The sequence below is a fragment of the Pinus tabuliformis genome, chromosome 4_1 (genome assembly GCF_031772625.1).
Source record: "Pinus tabuliformis cultivar Carrire ecotype Pingquan chromosome 4_1, CPIR1, whole genome shotgun sequence".
Classification (NCBI taxonomy): domain Eukaryota; kingdom Viridiplantae; phylum Streptophyta; class Pinopsida; order Pinales; family Pinaceae; genus Pinus; species Pinus tabuliformis.
In genome coordinates this window covers 310,365,226-310,387,918 of record NC_142303.1, presented here as the reverse complement: position 1 = coordinate 310,387,918, position 22,693 = coordinate 310,365,226, and the positions used below count along the sequence as shown (strand labels likewise).

At 37.4% G+C, this 22,693-nt stretch overlaps 1 pseudogene; it reads left to right on the top strand.

Moving 5' to 3' along the window:
• The first annotated feature begins 326 nt into the window (after positions 1 to 326).
• Positions 327 to 22,693, top strand: part of LOC149175528 (putative methyltransferase PMT21) — a 41,524-nt pseudogene continuing 19,157 nt past the window's right edge.

Below are 22,693 nucleotides of genomic sequence, written 5' to 3'. Positions count from 1 at the left end.
CTAATTTGGAAACATTTATTAGCTAGGGGGAGGTGGTCTAAGTCTAGGTGAGGAGAGGAAATTAGTCTCACATCCATGGCAATTGGGGCAGCCATTCTCAGTTCTTGTGGATTTGAGATTGGGGGAGGTGATTTTAAATTTTTTAGGGAAAAGGTGGTTGAGTACAGTGTAAGGGTAAGTTACTTGAGTTTCTTTAATTAATTTTTACTTTAACTAAAAAACTTAGTAACTGGTTCTTGAAATTTGAGAGGTTTTCTAGTGAATTATGGCTTAAATACCTGGAATTGAAGAAAATTAGGTCTGAACCAGGTGACTGGCAATTGTGAATGGCTGAAAAGGCTTCGAGTAGGTTGGAAGGCAATATGGGAGCTTTGTGGAGACTTAAAGGTGCAATTGTTTGTGGGTTGATAGCTTCGGCGTTAACAGGTGCATGCATGGAGGTTTACATTTGAACAAATGATAAAAATGAATGATTTGGGGCTTTTTGGCTTTATGCGGGAAAGTCAAAATTGGCGGGTATGGGTGAACAGCGGTCATTTTTTGCGCAGTGGGGTGAACAGTGGATCTTTTGCGCATGGCGGGAGGGCAGGAAATGATTTCCATCACGCAACTTTTGGGTGATTGGTGGTATTGTGGGGAGGCCGCCCGATTCCACTCGTCAAGAAACACGTAGCCTCGGGAGCCTAGCGGGAAACAACCCTTCGTAGGCGGTTAACATTTTGACTTCGGGGCTCGATCGAAATGAATGAGGGCCATCAAATATGGAGGGGTGTGATTGTGTGGTGATCAGGTAGTGGAGTTGCACAGAAGGTAGTGGGGTGCCCGCGGGTGTTTAAGCGCGGTGATTTTTAGTTTAATGAGGGATTAAGGAGGGGTTAAGGTATTGGGGTGATTAGTGGCAAGATTTAATTTGGTTTTTAGACTAACATAATTGCAGGTCGATTAGTTAGTGGATTTTTGGGGTTTTTGTGTAATATTATAGTTTATGTAATTAAACTAAGGTAGGGTTTATTAATATTGTGGTAGTTAAATACATACGGGGAAAAGGGGTTTTTAGTCGCGATTTAATAAATTGATTAGTAATTAGAAAAGTGAGTGGAAAGGGGCACAATACCCTAAGTATTTGATATTTCATGTTCTATTTCTTTTTCGATAACATAAAAGCTTAGGATATAATGTTTTTATGGGTTTTTTGATATGAAAATGAGTCATGTGGGGGAATGAACACCTTACCTAGGTAAAAGTAATTTTAACTTTATGAAAAGAGTATTTTTAGGGAACATGAATGAATTGAAGGGGGGAATGAATGTTTACAAGGGGTTTTAGTACTTATTTCCTATAAGTCATTGAGCCGAGGGTCTGATCCCTCCAAAAGTCAGAGAAATGCTCTGAGCCTCTTTGACTTAGGGTTTTTAAATACTTTGAACTTTATTGTGGGAAATTAGTTAAGTAAAAGGTGAAATGAATGAGGGAAATTAATTAATTGACTTTTATATCGACCTGCATAATTGAGTGGCCTTTCACATTTGGAATTTTTATGATGAAAAATATGATACACATGCTTTTGTCTAATCAATCACCATAATTCTGCAACCTTTCTACTACTTACCCATCTACTCATCCTAACATTTTTACTTCTTTTTATTAGGGTGCATTTGAGCTAGCAAACCCTTATCAAACAATTTTCTCTCTTTACAATAGTAAATTGACTAATTCTAACCTTATTACATCCAAGGGCTCAGATTAAACAATCGAGCTCCTTTTATTTACTCTACCTATCTACTTATCTTCCAAGATTATGTAGTTTGGTGAGATTTTGATTCTCTATCTATAGACATGAAATTGAAACATGAAATAACCAAGTTTAAACGTTTTGACTATCATGGATTGTGGCAAAGATTACAAACTGCACACAATCATTTATTTTGCACAAAAAGTAAATAGTAGTGGCATTTTGACTTGCACACTTCCATGGTATTTTTTTCTTTTTATTTGGGGTTCATATTTTTTTTAATCTTTTTTGACCTTTTTATTCATTTTTTTTTGTCCTTTGACTATTCTTTTATGACATACCCTCTTTACATTTTTTAATTTTTTGAATATGGAAAACATTTGCAGAACACAAAGGTATGTACATATTACAGGTTTAATCACAGCCATTCAAAAATTATGACTCCTATTGTTATAGGAACCTAACATGGCCTACTGATGGAAATGATACATCTTGAACTAAATTTCAAGTGGTGAAGGAGAGGGGGAGGAGAAGGAGGAAATTAGGTGTAGAGGGCTGTGACAACAGAATCTTCAGCCACTAATTTCTAGCAGAAAGTGGAATTCGATGGATAGGGTTGTAAGAAACACAGAATCCTAAACCATGGTTTTCCAATGAAATGATAGAAATAGAGGGAGCTGATTTTACAGTTTCAGGCATGCATAGTAATGGGTATCAATCTTTGTTCAACAGTTGAGGTAAGTTTGAGCCACCATAGGTACTGTAAGCTACTCACAAACATAAGTAAATCTGAAGGATTACAGGTACTACATGCATATAAATAACAGAAGTAATTATGTGGTCTTGCACAGGTACTCTCTTCTATTTAGCAGTGAAGACAAATCCATTAGTCAGCAAGAAACATAGCAGTTGTCTTAATACTATTTCAGAGAAGAAATACATGGTGAAATGAGGTTATATAAGGGAAAACTTACTGCACATTAATCATGTTAGGAATCAATAGGAAAATACCATTTAACTCAAAGGGTTGAATAACCAGTCCATACACTCATTAATGATATCAGTGAAACCCCCATCAACAAGAAAATTAGAACCAAAATGGCATCACGGAGTTCAGCCCTACTTGGTGACAAATTATGGAGCCTTTGTTATAGATTTCATCACCCTATTTATAAGAAGAGGGAGAGAGCTTTGAGTTATCATCAAAATATTTGAGCTCGAGCCCCAACTGTCATGCTAGACTAGATGTCTCGACTCTGTAAGGCTTTGCTACCACCTACCTAAATATTGTTGGCATTATGATACAAGTGTTGTCCTTGATGGAAACTCACACAGATGACAAATCATAGTGCAACAAGTTAGTAGCAAGGAGTCGATGATCAGACTACAAAGAATGAAGAAAGAAGAGTATATATGCAGGTTCACTATATATCAAGTCGCGTACATATGCAGGTTATATGTAGGTTCACTATTTACCAAGTCGCGTATATATGCAGGTTCGCTATATACCAAGTAGGGTATACATGCAGGTTATACATGCAGGTTCACTATATACAAAGGTGCATATACACACATGATTTCTGATCAAAAGTTGCGTATGTGTATGCATGCACTTTCATGCACAGAAAAGTGCGTACATGTGGGAAAGCTTATTTTTGGGTTCATGGTATTTAGACCTATGGTTTTCATCCTTGGTATTGCGTTCGAAGCGTTGAACCCAGGTATTGGGTCCCTAGTATTCGTTCTCAATGGTTTTGGAACATGGTATTGAGTAAGGCCTAAGACTATAAAAGGAGAAGAAGATCATTAGGCAAAAGCATTGAGAAAGTCTTGAATATCTGATGAAGTGTGAGATAAAGTATGTTGGTCATGGGTTTGTGATGCTTAGCTTGATCTGAACCAAGGAGGCACTAATGTGGATGATGATGAACAATGGATTGGGATCTTAAGGCTTGGAATGTTTATCACTATATGGTTTGATTATGGATAGACTAGATCTGAATTATTGATGCATGTTGTATTGTATATTATGATCTGGGTATGAATGATGTCTGGAGCAGCAACAAAGTTATGAGTAAGTATTTGCAGATCTGTACACGGGTTGGCTTTGCTGAAAGCGCGCATGTACGCTGGTTTGGTTCTTCATAGTAGTGTATACATTATGAGATATGATATTTGAAGTTGCAGTTGGATCTGGTTATTGTTGCAGAGTTCTGTTGTCTATTCTGTGTTCTAGTTTTAGTGGTTCAGTATTGGGTGATTCAGAGATTGATGATGCATGTATAATTTGATGATTGTATTGCAGTGGTGATTGCTTTGTATTTATGGATCCAGTATGAAAATATATGAAACGTGGCCCCTGGAAGATCATAGGGTTCAGCAGGTCGGCGCCTACGTACTGGTAAACATATCAGCTAGTACAAGAGCCAAGGGGTTGTAGCTCCCTTCCAGGAGTAGCTGGAAAACGAGTGAAGGTTGGAGCCTTCAGTAGGCCGGCGCCTACGTACTAGTAAATGGATCAGCTAGTACAAGATCTAAGAAGGTTGTAGCCTTCTGTAGGTAAAATCCTACGTACTAGTAAAAGACTGCACTAGTACTATTGTAAAAGGAAGTTTCTTATTAAAGGAAGATAGAGACGAATTGCAGTAGGTGGTTTTCACCCACATTGGGTTTCCACCTTATATCATGGTGTTCATGTGTGCTCCTTATGTGTGATGATCTGTTCTTTTTTACTGCACCTGTTTACTATTATTATGGTTAATAATGTTCTGATGCACTCATTGAAGATCAACTAACTGAATCATCAGTTTACTAGATATATGCTAGTTGCATTAAACACAATTGCATATATACGTGGGTATCCTTAACTAAAGTAGCGTATATGAATCTCAACATGGAAATGAAAAAGTTTTATTGATTTGATAATACTGATTCACCCCCCCTCTCAGTATTATTTCGAACAATTGGTATTAGATCAAGTCCTTTTGTAAAATCTTGATCGCTTGAAGGAGATCCATAGAACAATGGGAAAGAAAATGCGTCAAAGGAAGAAGACAGCTGAAAGGAACAATGATAGGCTGCCGATGAGTGGAACCAAGTATTCAGATCCTGAATCACCTCAAATTAAAGATGGGCAAGCAAATGAAGCATCAGATAAATTCATAGATCAACAAGATCTACCTAGCAAAAGGGAGAGTGTTCTCAAAGAAGAAATTATCAGCTTAAAATCTCAGCTGGAATGTGCCTTCAGAGTTCATCAAATGCTGCAGGAGCTGAATGAAGAACAAGAAAAGGAGATTCTCAAACTAAGGCAACAAATGGAAGAAGGAAGAAAGTCCGAGGAAGTTTTGAAGAAGAAATGTCTAGAAAAGGAAGGAAAACATTAGGTTGAGGTAAATATTTTGAAAGGTAAATTAGAAGAAAAGGATAAACTATTACGATTTCAAGACAGTACTAAGATTTTGGATGATAATCTTAGTAGTCAAAGGTCGCTTGCTATCAAAACTGGTCTTCGTTTTTATGAATCTGCTGAAGGTGAATCTAGCTCATAAGGTGAGGCAAGGAACTCTAATGAGAAACCTAAAATGATCAACAAGGAGATGAGAGGACAACCCCATCAATAGCCAAGGAATGAAATTCCTCAAGGAAAATATTTTTCTCCTAATTGTGGAAGCGATAGATGATTATTTCCTTTGATGAATAATGTTGAATGTTATGTATGTCATAATCTTGGACATGTTGCAACCAGATGCAAAAGTAGAATGGTTCAAGACCATCACTCAAAAAGATCATCACGTTCCAGATACTTTAAGGGATATTGTTTTTCTTGCAATATGTTTGGTCACAAAGCCATTGAATGTTTTAGAAAGAATATGAAACATGTAAGATGTTATGCATGTAACAAGCTTGGACACATAGCAAAGGAATGCAGGAGAAGATTGTGGACACCATACCAAAAGGAGAAAACTTCATCACAGTTAAAGGTATGGAAGAAAAAGGAAGTACAGCCAGAAATATGTGGCATAGCAGAGTACACAGACATGATAGACTCAGAGGAAGCTAAAAGTGTGGAACATCGGTGTTCTAAATCTCATACGCAGGTATCATGAAGATAAGTTGCATATATACGCAAGTTAGACACTGCATAGTCGTGTATATGGAGCTCTGAAGAAAAATAGTAGAACAGACTCAGGAAATGGTTTTGTCGTGGCATATGATGGTTGGCACAGGCTCAGGGGGAGCATATGCTTCGAATAATACATTGTTGGCATTATGGTTAGAAGTTGTTGGTGATGATGATTATTGACATATCTTGCTACTGATTGTTGGTTGACCAAGAGAATGCACTGCAGGTTAAGATGCTTATAGTGCAGATCATACAATGTATGATAGCTGCTGATAACTATCATGGTACTATTTAGGTCCTTGGTCTTTGTGAGTCATATGATGTATCTTGTTACCCCACTATGCATGGGATGGATGATGTAATGGTTCTTGTGCTTGAGTCATAATTGGTGTAATCACCACTTGGTTGGGAGATTGATGTATGTATAGAGTCATGTTATGCTTTTGCAAAACCTTACATGTGCTCAGGGGGAGCATGGACGGATTGGTACATCTTGGCATGTACAAAGGGGGAGCTCAATCAGAAACTTCAGCATGTACTCAGGCGGAGCATGGACAGCAGAATGTATATCAAAGAAGATAATATCTTGGTCCGCTCTTTGCCCTTGATTTCAAAGGGGGAGAGTGACTTGGTGTGGTGGTTGCCATCAAGTCAAAAGGGGGAGATTGTTGGCATTATGACACAAGTGTTGTCCTTGATGGAAACTCACACAGATGACTAATCATAGTGCAGCAGGTCAGTAGCAAAGAGTTGATGATCAAACTACAAAGAATGAAGAAATAAGAGTATATACACAGGTTCACTATATACCAAGTTGCGTACATATGCAAGTTATACGTGGGTTCACTATGTACCAAGTCGTGTATATACGCAGGTTCGCTATATACCAAGAAGGGTATACACACAGGTTATACACGCAGGTTCACTATATACAAAGGCGCGTATACAAGCATGATTTCTGATCAAATGTCGCGTATGCGTATGAACGCAGTTTCGTGCACAGAAAAGCACGTACATGTGGGAAAGCTTATTTTTATGTATGTGGTATTTAGACCTATGGTTTTGGTCCTTGGTATTGCGTCCGAAGTGTTGAACCCAGGTATTGGGTCCCTAGTATTGGTTCTCAATGGTTTTGGACCATGGTATTGAGTAAGGCCTATGACTATAAAAGGAGTGGGAGATCATTAGGCAAAAGCATTGAGAAAGTCTTGAATATCTAATCAAGTGTGAGATCTAGTATGCTGGTCATGGGTTTGTGATGCTTAGCTTGATCTAAACCAAGGAGGCACTCATGTGGATGATGTTGAACAATGGATCAGGATCTTAGGGATTGGAATGTTTATCATTATATGGTTTGATTATGGACAAACTAGATCTGAATTATTGACGCATGTTGTATTGTATATTATGATCTAGGTATGAATGATGTCTGGAACAGCTACAATGTTATGAGTAAGTATTTGCAGATCTTTACGCGGGTTGGCTTTGGTGAAAGTGCATATGTACGCTGGTTTGGTTCTTCATAGTAGTGTATAGATTATGAGATATGATATTTGAAGTTGCAGTTGGGTCTAGTTATTGTTGCAGAGTTCTGTTGTCCATTCTGTGTTCTGGTTTCAGTGGTTCACTATTGGGTGATTCAGAGATTGATGATGTAGGTATAAGTTGATGATTGTATTGCAGTGGTGATTGTTTTGTATTTGTGGATCTAGTATGAAAATGTATGAAACGTGGTCCCTGGAAGATCATAGAGTTTAGTAGGTCGGCGCCTACGTACTGGTAAAAATATCGGCCAGTACAAGAGCCAGGGGGTTGTAGCTCCCTTCTAGGGGCAACTGGAAAACGAGTGAAGGTTGGAGCCTTCAGTAGGCCGGCACCTACATACTAGTAAATGGATCTGCTAGTACAAGAGATAAGAAGGTTGTAGCTTTCTGCAGGTAAAAGGCTGCGTACTGGTATAAGACTGCACCAGTACTATTGTAAAAAGATGTTTCTTATTAAAGGAAGATAGAGACGAATTGCAGCCGGTGGTTTTCACCCACATTGGGTTTCCACCTTATATCATGGTGTTCATGTGTGCTCCTTATGTGTGATGATCTATTCTATTTTACTGCGCCTGTTTACTATTATTATGGTTAATAATGTTCTGATGCACTCATTGAAGACCAACTAACTGAGTCATAAGTTTACTAGATATACGCTAGTTGCATTAAAAACAGTTGCATATATACGCAAGTATTCTTAACTGAAGTACCATATATGAATCTTAACATGGAAATGAAAAAGTTTTATTGATTTGATAATAGTGATTCACCCCCCCCTCTGAGTATTATTTTGAACAAATATTACAATAGGGATCGAATCCCTTTCTTGGAAAAAATGAAGAAACAAATGAATAAAGAAAGAAAATTGAGAGAGGAAAGAGGAGGTGTCCCCTTGCTAGTTCAGTGGAGGCCTTGGATAGAGCCACATCCCTGCTATCATCGGCCTCTTTTTAGCCGCTTGAGGCAGTTCACTACTCCTCGACCGAATTCTATCAATTCTCCTTTAAATGCTTGAGTGACATGTTCGGTGTAGTAGGGAGTGGAGTGGGAAATGTATGTGCCAAAGTGGTCCTTTTTTGTGTGACAAAGTAGAGCACCATGTTGTGCCATTAAAACTTCCTAAATCCTCCTCATATCGATCTGTAGCCAGGCTATGTCTTATTTAATATCACCACTGCTGACCCATTCGCCAATTTAAATCTCTGTACTGTGCTATCGGTGTACCGTGCCATGGGAATTTAAATTATTCAAAGCGAACATTTTCAAGTAACTCTTAGGCCCCTTTTATGAATTTCCTTATACGACAGAGTGTTGGAACAAAAGGCCCATGTGCTTGGTGCTAAATCTCTCAATAACTACATATGGGGGGGGGAGGCTTTTTCTTTATATCACAGAAGTCCCACATCGTTCGATTTCCTGGACCCAAAACCTTTATAAATCCCATCTCATTCCCATCTCATTATATATTGCATCCGAGGCCTTTCCTTATCGTAATCGTAATCATTGATAAGCCTGAAACTAAGAACCATTGATCACTTATAAACATGTTGATGTCATCACTACCACTTGTCACCCTATGAGTGGTGACATCTGGCACTCGTAAATAGTGCCATAGGACCCCGAAAAATGCCAAAAAAGTGTGACACGTGTCCACCCACTATGTCATCATCCATACGTGCCACGTCATTACTGACGTCAGCTGCCATGTCAGCTCAATGGACCAATCAGAGGCCGCCACATGGCCCCCTGTAGGAGGGAGAAAAAGGTTGGCCAGGCCTTGGTTTAGCAGGGAATTCCTTTGTATTTGAAAATCGGCTCTCCATGGGACTTCAACACAAGCATCGCAAATTGGTGGTTTTTCATTGTTCCAGAGGTGCTACCCCTACCGATTACCGATCGCCGATGAAATTTGGAGGAGAGAGAAAGGGAGAGCCCAACCATTGTTTTGTGAAGCATTTCCTTTGTATTCCAAAATTTTCCCCTCCCGATGGTACAACATTATATCGCATTCGGTCTTGTCTACGTAATTTCAGGACACAAAATGCCGTCGATCGTTGATGAATGTTGAGCCATGATCTGCCAATTGCCAATATGTGATATTGACAATCAAAAAATCCCTATTTCTAGTTCTAACAATGCTCTTTTCCTGCTTGGACCCGCTGATTCCAATATACGATTGCGATGAACCTCCCAGGTCTCGATTGCAATTTTTCCCTCATACTTAGCCATTTTTCTTGTTTTCTGAGTTTTTCAAAGGAATTCTTCAATAGGGTCTAACTTATGATCGAGAAACCCTTTTCTAGACTTCAATATACCACCAGAAATCATTTTCGAAGCACTACGCAATGGAGAGAATCCCATATAGATCTAGTAGCTTCTATGGCTTAGAATTTGGCATCAAATTCACTACTATTGGGCATTTGAAGCAATTGGTGAATAAAAAAGTGGTGACTGACAGCAGAAACCATGCTAAAGCTAAGTATCCAAGCGGCTTTTAGGAAGACCACCTTAGTATTACAACTTGTAAATAGATCCACGGTAGCTACTAAGGGAGTTGTTGAAGATGTTATGGTCTCCATTGAATCTTTGGAGTATCCTACTAATCTCCTTCTTCTCTAGCCCAAAACCAAGTTTAAAGATTATCCTCTCATTTTGGGAAGACCGTGGTTAGCCACTGTTAATGCTTACATTCGTCTTAGGGCTGGGAACATGACCATTAAGAATGGACATTTGTCAAAATAGTTGGTATAGTATCCTCCTGACCACCCTTGTATTGAGCATGACTTACCCTTGTGGTTAGAAGAGGAGGAAGAATATGAATTGTATCACACCACCACCCACCCAATCTGCACTATAGGTACTATTACATTGCGTGGGGTGGGGAACCTGATGAAGATTACTTCATTAACCATATCCTTCATAACCAACCTCCCACTCCCATACCAATTGATGAGTTCATGAAAGAATATGGGAGTATTCCTTCGAGTGACTTATTCCCTATTGACTCAAGTCTAGAACATGTCAATATTGTAGAGTTTGGCCCATCTAGAACCTTAAAGATCAACCCTTCTCTCTCGGCCAAACAGGAAGAACAATTGTGCAATGTGTTGAGGCAACAATTAGATTCTCTTTCTTGGGATTATAAGGAAATGAAACATGTGAATCCATCATTTTTTACTCTTGATATTGACATCAAGGAGGGATGCGAGCTTGTGCACCAACCGCGGAGAAGGATGAACCCAAATCTTAACGACATTGTGAAAGAAGAACTGAAAAAAAAATTGGATGCAAGGTTCATATACCCCACTTCAAATAGTGAGTGGGTGTCACCTCTTATTTTAGTTCCTAAGAAGAATGGGAAGTGGATAATGTGTGTTTATTACTAGGAACTCAACAAGGCTACAAAGAAGGGCCATTTTCCTTTGCTCTTCATTGGCCAAATCCTAGATGGCCTTGCAAGAAAGAAACTCTTATCCTTAAATACAACCAAATCCAGATCAACAATGAAGACCAAGATAATACCATATTCGCATGTCCTTGGGGTACCTTTTCTTATAGACTTATTTCATTTGGTTTGTGCAACGAACTGTTTCTTTCCAGAGAGCAGTGTTGAGTATTTTTTCTGAACTAGTTCATGAATCTGTGGAAATATACATGGATGATTTCACTTCTTATGGATGTGACTTCCATGAAGCTATCTCCAATCTATGCAAGGCCTTCAATACATGCATTGAAATGAATCTATCTCTAAGCATTGAGAAATGTGAGTTCTTGACAAATGAGGGGACTGTCCTTGGCCATTCCGTATCCAACACTAGTATAAAATGACGAAATTAGTGACTAGGTGACTAAAAAAGTTAGTAACCACAACTTTTCCAAGTGAAATACTACCAAAAATGAGCAATATTAAGTGAAGCAACTAAAAATGAACAACATAAATGACTAATTTAGTCTAGGAACAAAAATACAACTACCTAATAAGTACTACAATAATACAAATTGGTCGTTTATGTTAGTCATTTTAATTGTTCCACTTCAACAATCTAAAATTACAAGTGATAAGGGATTCAAAGGTTGTTATCAATTTTCTAAAAGGTTATACTTCCTTACAAACTTCTTTATTGGATCAGCGGATGATTAGAGTTATGGAGCTGATTAGAATATTCAGGGTTATATCATTTGATCACATTCACAGGGAATTAAATACGAAGCATTTGTCAAGTGTGCATGCACATGGAATCCTTGTGAACCATAAACTTAAACAATGACATCACACTTCTACACATCATTTAGAAACATTGATGGACAAATACAGCAAGGCCAACACCCAACAATAACCCATGTAATGAAGAAGAAGCTGTAATAAATATTTGACCATAATTTTTATTTATTTATTTATGCTAACCTTACAATAATTCTAAACTGGTTATGTTATATTACTTGAGTATGGTGCCATGGAACCATAGTTGAGTAATATATGATAATGAGTTTAGATTTATGGTAAAGTTAGCATTATATATATATATAGATATATATATATATATATATATATATATATATATATATATATATATATATAGATATTAATGGTAAAATTTCTACTATAGAAACACTAATAAACACACATGGAATCCTCAATCCTTAGTTTTAAATATTAAGAAATCCATGCAAATGCTCAAATCCACCAAACAAAATATAATGTGGTAATATGAATGAAAAAGGAAATAAATTAACGAATCATCAAATCAAACTTCACTTTTACCCTCACACATAGCACTAAGCATCACAACTGTTCCAAATCATCTACAATACTAACGAGTAGAAGAAAAGTTGAGAAATAAAAATAATAATAATTACAAAAACCAAGCAAAATCCATCTAATGGTAAACCACAATGGTGATGATTGCAACATCAACCACAAAAAGTCACAAAATAAGAAAGATAGATCCACTTATAGATTTCAATAAGGGTCCTCACAACATCATCTGGCCAACGCAGAACCTCCATGAAGTAAATTTTGATTTCTAAGGAGTAGGAGCTAAGTATCCAGCAGCAATATAATAAAATTCAAATTACATTTCAATAAAAAAATCAAAATTTTCATTTCATTTTTTTTATAATTAATCATTCTAAAAAGTGACTTTGAAGCTCCTATATGCTCCCTCCACCCCAATTTTTGAATAGCAACACTAGTCATTCACCCTTTGGCTTTGATGATAATGAAATCAAACTCCAGTTAATATCATCAACATATCATAATTGATCCTTGAACCATGGGGTTTCCAATGGTAGATATCGTGCCCAGGAACTCAAGTTTTCCGAGATCAAGATGATGAAGATCCCAATGCTACAATGAAGATTTACTTCCCAAAGTCAAAATACTAAGTTGGTTCCCTCCTACGAACACGAAAATGTTTTCTTGGTGGGAGATTCAACATTTTAGAGTTTCAAATTCTATTTTGACTGTCATTTTTGCATTGCAGAACAAGTATCCATCCAAATTTTGTCCTGCCCGACCCTAAGGCAAAGCTTATCATCCCAAATGATTACTATATTTTCTATATTTCTATCTAGGGTTTCTATTTTGAATGTGATGGAAATCCGCATGTAGGGTCACTTGTTTTTTTTTGATGAATTCTGCGTGAGGTTACAGGAGGATTTTATGTAATGTTGAAGTTAATTTGGGAGATGTTTGGAAGGAAATTGTCTGTATATGATGTATGTTTAAATACCCAACTGTTATTATATCAATGATTGGCTTTCACTTGCATAGAATATGATGGATTCAATATGTTCATGGTAATGGATTTCAATGGGGTTGCTATGTGATTGTCTTCGTTTTGGCTAGAGGAGGGTTGTGAAATGGAGCAGTATGGAAAATTGGGGACGTTGGAGAGTGGAATGGGCCTGGTTATGGCATGGACAGACAAAACTTCAAGTCACTCTATCTACTCAGTCTTATATTGTGAATGTTGGAAGGGAGCAGTGGATGTTGTAGGTGACAATGAGCTCTTGTAGAGGTCATTTCCTTCGAATGTCGATGGATCAGTGAGTCGTCAATGGGCCATCATTCAATGATTCAATGACCAATACTTCTAGTATCAGGCCTATTTCTAATTTTTCTCCTCTTCGTCTCTCATCCCCTTCATCCTCATTACTTAGAAGGTTTCAAGAGAAGGATGTGTTGTTTTATACTAGTATATTGCAATCGAGAAATACTTTTGGAGATGCACTTGGTTTCTATGAAACTAGTCTGGAAATAGAGCCTACCAATGTCGAGGCTAGCATTGAAAAATGAATTTGTCTCCAAATACAAAGTCTCATTCCAAGGGCATTTGAATGCTTTACAGAAACTATTGTGCTCAATCCCCAGAATGTGTGTGCTCTCACACACTGTGGAGTTTTGTACAAGGATGATGCACCAGAGGTTTGTTTCTCCCAACTAACACTGTTTGATTTTTTTTTCTTTCTCTTGTGTACTATTTTTTGTTACTTATTTTTCTAGCTTCTATATAGTAGTAGGTGTTTTATAATTGATTTTGAAACTGAATGCATTTTAGCATGTATCTTAAAGAGATCAATTCTTGATTTTTTAGCTAAAAAATGTTAGTGTACACCCAAGCGCTAGTTTAGAAGTTAGGTTTAAGTTATGGAGGTGAGCCAACAAATCTGACAATTGGTCTAGAGTTTTATATTATAACAACCATATTGGCAAAATTTCAAATCCTATAAGATTGGTAATTTTTTACTCTGGTCTACAGGAAAATGGAGTTTCAATCCTAAAGTATGTGACTAAAAGAATATGTAAATTATATCAAGGAAGTACATCTGAATATAACCCTTGCTTTTGCTCAGCAGGTCATAAAATTAACTAAACTATGGTGGAAGCTTCACAATTGGATATTCCTACATAGAGAATGTTGTTTTGGAAGCATAAAAACTTGGGCAAGAGATTCAAAATGTGACTATAGAAGTGCTTGAGAAAGTGACAAAATAGATTAGAAAATATAAAGACAAGATCAAGGAAATCGAGGTTAGTTTAGAAGTTGGGATCTCATTAGAACTTGATAATAAATCTCCTGCAACAAATAAAGATGATAATAGTTTGCATGGTTGTATGCTCCTTCTAAATGTTGGTGGGCCTTCTATTGAAAATAGTGATCTTGTTTAGTCTATAAAATTGACTTATGTTTCCAATGAGGGGGATGATAAAATAGAGAAGGTTAATACTCAATCTCAAGATTTATAAGCCAAGTCTATGTCTCAAATCAGAAATAATTTCACATTTGAGATTTGATAAATAATGTCTCCATTGGAGAGGGTATTTATGCCTCAGTTGATTTCACCTAGTCTGGTGAGATAGATAAAAATTTTGGATGCTGGAAACTCTTTCAAACTAGCCATCCAAGCAAAGTGATTCAGGTTTAATTCCATTTATGATATGAAGTTTATTTTTATTATGTTAAAAGAATGGCATTCTTCATGTAGAACAAGTTTTACAAATGAAGCTTATGTTCATTACAATGTCATTTGGAATTATTGAATATGTTGTGGTGATTGAAGCCAGATTCCTTTCCTTTTTTTAAAAGATTTTGATTATTTAATTGCTCGGGTCTTATTCATTTTGACTTCATTATTTGGACTGGGTTGGAGTGGGTCCTTGCTTTAGCTTTGTAGACTTACAAATAGGGCGTTTATTGAAAATATATTATTGTTACTGGATTTTGCTGAACAAATTAAGGCTTCTACAATGTGCCTAACAAGGAAAGATGAAGCTGAAGCGTGTCAAAAACTCACAAATGATATTGTTAATTCTACAGCACCTGATAAAATTTCAATACTCCTGAAGGGTAGTTATGTCTTTGTTGAAAACAAAGCTAAAAATATACCCAGTGGAGAGAAGATGAGTGATGAAAATATTGTTACAGAGTCAGACAACAAATTTACAATTCATGACAAAAATGTGGTGAAAGTGAGGTGGTAATTTTATCTACTATGTTGGGCGGCAGATCCCTCCATAACATGTTTTTCGGGCTTGAAGCCCGAATTTTGGTCAAGTGTAATGTAAAGACCCCGCGAAATATGGGTGCAAAGCACAAGATTCTAGGGTTGTCTACCCTAAGATAATGTAATTTAATGTAAAGTGTGTTGGCCTACCCATGGTTCGCGGACCATGGCATTGTATAAATAGAACAAGGCTCTAAGTGTAAAGTCAGTGGGAGGTTTTGACAAGTCACAGATAGATGCAAAGGCATGGTTAGAAGATAGAAGTGAGTCGAAAGTGTATTGGGTCGTATTGGTAGCTAGAGGCTCTACAGCCGAGTCCACAGAGGCCTAGTAGAGTCCGTAGCTGAATGTGTGGACCCTTACAGCTAAGTGCGCAGGGTGGAGTTTGGTTTGTAACTGAACTTGAGTATTAATAAAGATAAGATTGACTCAGAATATTGTGTGTCTGTTTGTAGATCTATATTTATATGTTCTGGTTATCTTTATGCATTTATATTATTTTCGAGTATTCACGCTAATCTGGAAGTTAAGTAAGTAATAAGAATATTGGGCCCACATAAAATAAGTTAAGCACTAATATAATAGTACAGTAAGGATCAGATTGGAGTAATACGAAGCTGTGTATAGGTTGTGAAGAAAAGAAAGCTACGCGGAGCAGTGCAACATGGAGGTTATCATCGTGAACCTCCAGAACCCTCATCAAGGCATCCCTAGGGTACGGAAACCTGGTTCTAGCACCCTCCCATACTACTTCAAGTGAGACCTCAGTCCATGCTCCACAGTCTATTACCAAAAGGGCCAGTAGTACTGGGATTCACTTGGCTAAACTCACTACTGAATGTGGGTTAGGCCCCACATAGGCAACATATTATGGCCATGATATGTAGTGCATCAGTCAGGATAGGGAGCCGTTCCTCAAAAAATGAGGCTAGATAGGAACAAAAGCCTTCTCGTATAGATCTTCCTGATATTGGCCCACAATTTACATCATCATGTACCATGGAACTATCAACATTAACATATTTGAATGCAACAATAGTACCAACATCAATGTTGTTTCAACAACTTTTCATAGATTCACAACAAGTACAATTGCATGCATAAATTCTTGTGTACTAGTCACTTATGTGAGTTATCTTTGTTGTGTTTATTCTACCTCAAAACCCACAATTGTTCTTAATTGGGATCTACATTCTAACTAGCAATGCATGATGTGTTTTGGCAGTCAAGGGTCATTACCATATGAGGCATTGATGATAACAACTTTTTCTAATATAGGGGGAGGTGTGTGACCATGTTCTATGCTGAGTTTGTTATCTATGTGGGATGATCATTTCTTACATAATATTTCATTTTTATTTATTTCTTGTCTCTCCAATATCTTTAAGATGAATAGTTTGTTTGTGTGATAATATTGTGTGTCAACATCTCAAAATGGTTCCTTTGCATCAGATGGAAGAAGGAGTATGTGGGAGAATGCTTGGTATATTATTGCATATCATATTCATGGGAAGGGATTCTCTAGTACCTCAGACACACCTATTCACACCCATTTCTCAAGCACAACATCAACAATATCTAGCAAAATTGTTGAAGTCATGGAGATTACAACTCCTACATTAGTTGATGCCCCTGATGCAAGGAATCTTGTTTTAGGAATGAGGTCAAGAGACTTGGTAGTGTCAAGGAGCCATTTATTACTGACTAGAATGACTGGGGCTTCTAACATAGGGAGGGTTTGGAGAAGGAATACCCCTCAAGCAATTTTGAGTACACTTCCCCCACTCACATTGTCACCACAAGTGTGGAGTACTCCAGTGAATGAGGGGATGCATGGCTCCACCATTTAGAGGAGTCAACATTTTAAATCCCATAAAATGACCATAGTAAGGTATCTCTACCAATTTTCACAGATTGGACACTACCTACTCCATAAGTGCTACTCCTTGTATGCCTCACTTACCTTTCCCTCGACCATGGGTGGTCCCTCCTCAAGGACCACGACCAGATTCTGGCTTATAGATTTCTAGTTTTGCAGTTCCAGAAGGAGCTCATGATGCACTTAATAACTGAAGGTATTACATATCACCTTATGTACCATATATGCTAATGACACCTGTGGTTCCTCATTTCCTAAGTATGGTTGGGGCTACTACAATTCACACTGGTACCAATGTTAGTACAAATGTTCCAAAAACAAGTGTGGTAGTTAGTAGGTAGTCCAACAAGGAGCAGAGACCTAGAAAGAGGAAAAAGAAAATTTCTTTAGAATAAATTTTTCAAATTGATGGCTTGCAAGTGACATCTAGTGTTCCTAAACATCCTACTAAACCCACATCAGTATCTTTCCTTGGGTCGTTAATGATTTTCTCAACTACTTCAAATGCTCTCATTGCATAAGGTACTAGCATCCTGGGTACACCTTTTGTTTCTCAATACCAGGTAATAAGTAGAGGAGAAACTAGACAAAGAATTATATTTTTAGAAGAAACAAAAAATTGTATAGAAAAGGTGAAATTGAATGTTGAAGATGTTGCTTCTATTGCAGCTACTGTGGTTAGGCACAACCAGGGCATTTAGAGTTAGTTAGTGTAATTTCTTGGTTACATTTCCCTCTCAAATTAAACATTGTAAATAGGTTGAGTTAGGGACATGCATTCCATGGATGAGGAGTACTTTGTGTTGGGAAAAATGGAAAACAAGGGGCAGGTGGAATCATAGAGATTGGCTTGCAAGACTTGGAAAGAAAACATAAGTAAGTCAACAATGACAAGGCTAACACACACAAAAATCTAGAATAAGATGGACAACTAGGAAGGATTAGATTGGCTTGCTTGTTTTGTGCTAGGTTGGAAACCAATAGAAAGGGGATGATATTTTTCTCTTAAGCAACAAGAGTAGGGGTGTTGAAAAGGAGAAGAGAATAGCATAGAAGAGGAGCATGGAGAGGGGTTTGGTTTCTACTATTGAAAACAATGCCAGGAATGAACTATTGGGTTGCATGCATAGAAGGAAGGAACAAGGAGAACATTGCATGTCCTTGTGCAGAACTCAAGGCCTGTAAATTCACTGAAGGGTGGAGGGAATCAATCCCTTGGAGTCCCTATACCAATCACCTATTTAAAATTTAATCCTTTAGAAAAATCTCCCCCAAGCACTAGAATCTGGCTCAGCAGTGATTGGGTTGTAAGAAAAACAACATTCCAATTTAGGCTAGTCTACATATGTGTGGAGAAATCTAGTCCCTAACTAAGTTTCCATACCCGGTTTAGAGATAAGTATTTCCACCATTGTTGATTTTAAGTTATATCTCCTAAAAACATCATTATAAGAATAATCACATTTACATGATGCTACATTGTTGGGAATTTAATTGTTTCCATTTTCATCCTTATTATTTCATGCATATCTTGATAGGAGGCTATGGGGTGGTACAGGTGATGGGTTTGTCTATTATACATGAGGTGAAAATTATTCCTGTGCAGAAATTTATAATAGGTTGTATGTAGGTTACGTTATGTCTACATAGATTGTTCCTGAAGGGTATGAGTAGAAAACCACACCTCTAACCAACGTATATATTCACCTTCTCCCACTGTTCTCCCACCACTGATAATTAAAAACAAAATGAAAGGGTAATATGCAAAAGATGCCCTATTTCTCATCGAGGAGCTATAAAAACTTATTAAAATATTACTACAACAATGCCGCTAGAAAAACTGCATTCATTGTCGATGAAGGATGAAAAATATCTATCACTCCTTAAGGTTGAGTGACTAACTTGTCAAGGGACATTGGGTTCCTGTTAGATAAGTGAGTCAAATCCTCCCATTAGTTTGATCTACAACTTCAACCTTGGAAGTGGTAGACTTCAATCCTGTAGGTGGTGTTAATTTTAGCTTGACATGTTCTTTTCTTAGGACAATTACTTAAACAATCCATATTATCCCATTGATCAATCAATTTTATTTCCATTAGAAATCACATGAATCATTATCACATCGGCAGTAACTAAAGAAATGACATAAACAATAAATGCAAAAGACAAGCGAGGATAAGAGAACACAAGTATATGGCTCAAGCCAGGGAAATCCCCCAAGATGGGGAAAACCATTGATAAATTCTTCTTATTATTGATGTCATGTGTTTGACAGAGAGAGAGTACAATAATTCAAAGTCAAAACGGCATGGAAATTTGATGATCTAGTATCGCTTCCCTTAGACAAGTAGATGGCCCAATCAAAACTGCAATTTCGGCACTGTGTCAACAAAAGACAAATTGTGTCCTATCTAATGGTCAATGATGGTCATGTAATCAACAAAATAGTCCTTCTTCAACTTAGAATTCTTTAGTAAACTGATTCTTAGTTAGGGCTTATTAGATCACTGTAATAACTCTTTTTCTCAACTCCAGACATCCTTCAACCAATTTGAATCATCCTTCTAGAGTCTAGACTAATTCTAGCCCTAAAACATGCCTCAAGACCCTTATTCTTCCATAAGACAAGGTTTGCATCTTGCCTGGGTTGTTACTTACCTTTTTGGCCCCATTTTCCAAGCACTATTAGGCTTATAGCCTTCCTAATGAAGCATCCTAGTGTTGCAACCTACTTGAAGAAGAGAGATCCCACACAAAATAGTCCCAACACACATTTTGAACTACCCTGAAGTCTATAACTACCTTCTTGTAGGATCTCGCCTACAAAATAGGATAAACATTGCCAAGAACATGCATCAAATTAACCCAGACTTTCTCCTAACAGCCTCAACCTCCTGCCTAAGGAACTCAGCCCATCAAACAACCCAAAACAACCTTGCCCTTCCTCATTCGGTGGAGACATCTTCTTTCTTTGACTATTTCAGAGAGGAGAAAATAAGAGATGTCTATGTATCAAATGAGGTTGGAGGTCACTTCCATTTATAGGAGATGGAGAGGGGTTCAACTTGGTTAATTAACCCCAAACTGACCTTGTTAAATTACACATATGTCGACTTGAATCCAAAAACATATATCTCCTTATCCAAATTTGGGGATCTTTAGGTCAATTTTGGTCCTCTCGAAAAGAGGAATTCAATGCCACGATTATCTTCTTCAAATAATATTCCCAAAGTGAAATTTGGCCCTAGTTGCCAATTTTAACACCATCTCAATTAGTGAGAATTCCACCTGCCAATCCATCCATCATCATGCCATCCTATCATCATGAACTATCTCTACATCCCTTCTCAACTCTGTTGAACACTGATATAGATAATGAAGAAGAATTGATCGAGAGTGAGTCACAAGACCTTGCCACTTTCCACTGACAAAAGTCAATCCACATAACTAGGGGTAGAACCCTAATCGGGCTTGTTCCTAGATCAAGTTTTTGAACAAAATGCATCCTAGTCAGAAGGAGTACGATAGTACACGATGCATCCAACTATAATGTTATTGTCCCTATCCACTTTTCCCAACTAATTATCTAGGTGAGAGGTACTTCCCATGAGTCCTAGACTACTTGGGTAGGATGTATGTTGGGGCATCCGCAGGAGAAGGTGAACCACTCATCGGGCCTATATGCCATAGGAGAAGGTGAACTACTCATCCTATGAATATCTCATCAGTCATAGGTGAAGGTGAACCACTCACCCTATACATGTGTCATCATACTAGGGTATATTCTCACAGGGGAAGGTGAACCAATCACCATGTACATAATGAACCAATAGGGGAAGGTGAACCACTCACCCTAATGTCATACACAGCTCTAAGAAGTAGCCCAACCCCCCAGGAGATATTAGAGCTCAATGTTCAACCAAGCCCCTCATAATACATACTTTCCATGACTCCTAATCTCTCTTTGAAGTAAGGTAAACTTGACCTTACCAAGAGGCTTTGAGGGGATGCTCATAACCTGCACATCCATCTTGCAATGTTGGAGCTTGATTGCTCCCCATTGTACCATATCCAAAATAAGGTGGTACCTAATACCAATATGCTACGAAAGGTTGTGGAACATAAGATACACTAAAAGGAAAATCCCACTCTACAAAAATGGTTTCCAATATGTGCTCAAATGGCTCACTGAAGAGCTTCCTCAACCAAATGGTTGCACAATAAGCCATGCTTACTACTTTATACTTTTAGCCTCAATGGTTCTCCTAGAGTAACAAAATTCAGTCTTTGATTTATTCACAAAATAAAGGTGGTCCCCAAGAGATATAACACTTAGATGTGCTCTTTTCATTTACCACTCTGGAATTCTCAATAGTGTATTTCAAATCATAATTAATCTTAATGAGAGACTATCCAATATATGAGTATTAAGCATAAATTGTCTCAATGTCTTAGTACTATGGGCCATCCCATACACCAATGTCCACACAAGTTATCTATAACCATATCAACAACCTCCCCATCTTATTAGACCTTTAATATTAGGCACAAAGTTATGTCTCTCATCTTGATTTTAAAGGTCAACTCCCTCTTACATTGATAAATGAGAGGATCATCATTTGTTGGGAAGAAATCATCAATAGTTTCATCCAAACATCATAGCTCCCTCTGAATATCAAGAAAGTAACTTTGTCCAAAACATAACCATCGAGCTATCTGCAACCTGATATTAATCCTTTGGACCATGTACCAAAATCATCCAATCATAGTCATGTGGCTTCTCAAGTAACAAAGATTTATCAAATCATCATTAGAGAATTATCACCTGTCATGTCTTGCCTAATGTTCTTTGACATGCTCATCCTTCTTGAAATAATCATCGGGCAAAAGGATTCATCAAGACATTTGGCTAGGGATTCTATAGCTCCCTCTGAAGTCTTACATCAAATAGTTATCTAACTTTCATCAATCTTCTCCTCATCTTTAAGATGATACATTGTCATGATACATCAATAATACCTCAATATTACATATATCACAAGTACTTCTGACTATATGAAGACACCAAGAGACTTGTTCTGAATTTTTCCTTGGAATGATCTGCTCTGTTCCTTTTGAACTATCTGCTTCAATTCTGATTATGCCAGGGTGTCTAGCCCTTATTAGCATTGTTCCAAACATCTTCTGCCATACTTTATATAGTTCAAAGAGAACCCAAGAAATGAATATCATATATCGAATCAAGTTATGCCAAATTACTTCTTAGCCACAAATTTTTAAACTTCAGAACATGTTATCATAGGATAGTTTCATAAGGTCATCAATATGCTTAGAATATATATAACTGTTGATGTACTATATTTCTTCAAAGATTCAGTGTTGTTACAGAAGAATGTGGCAAATAG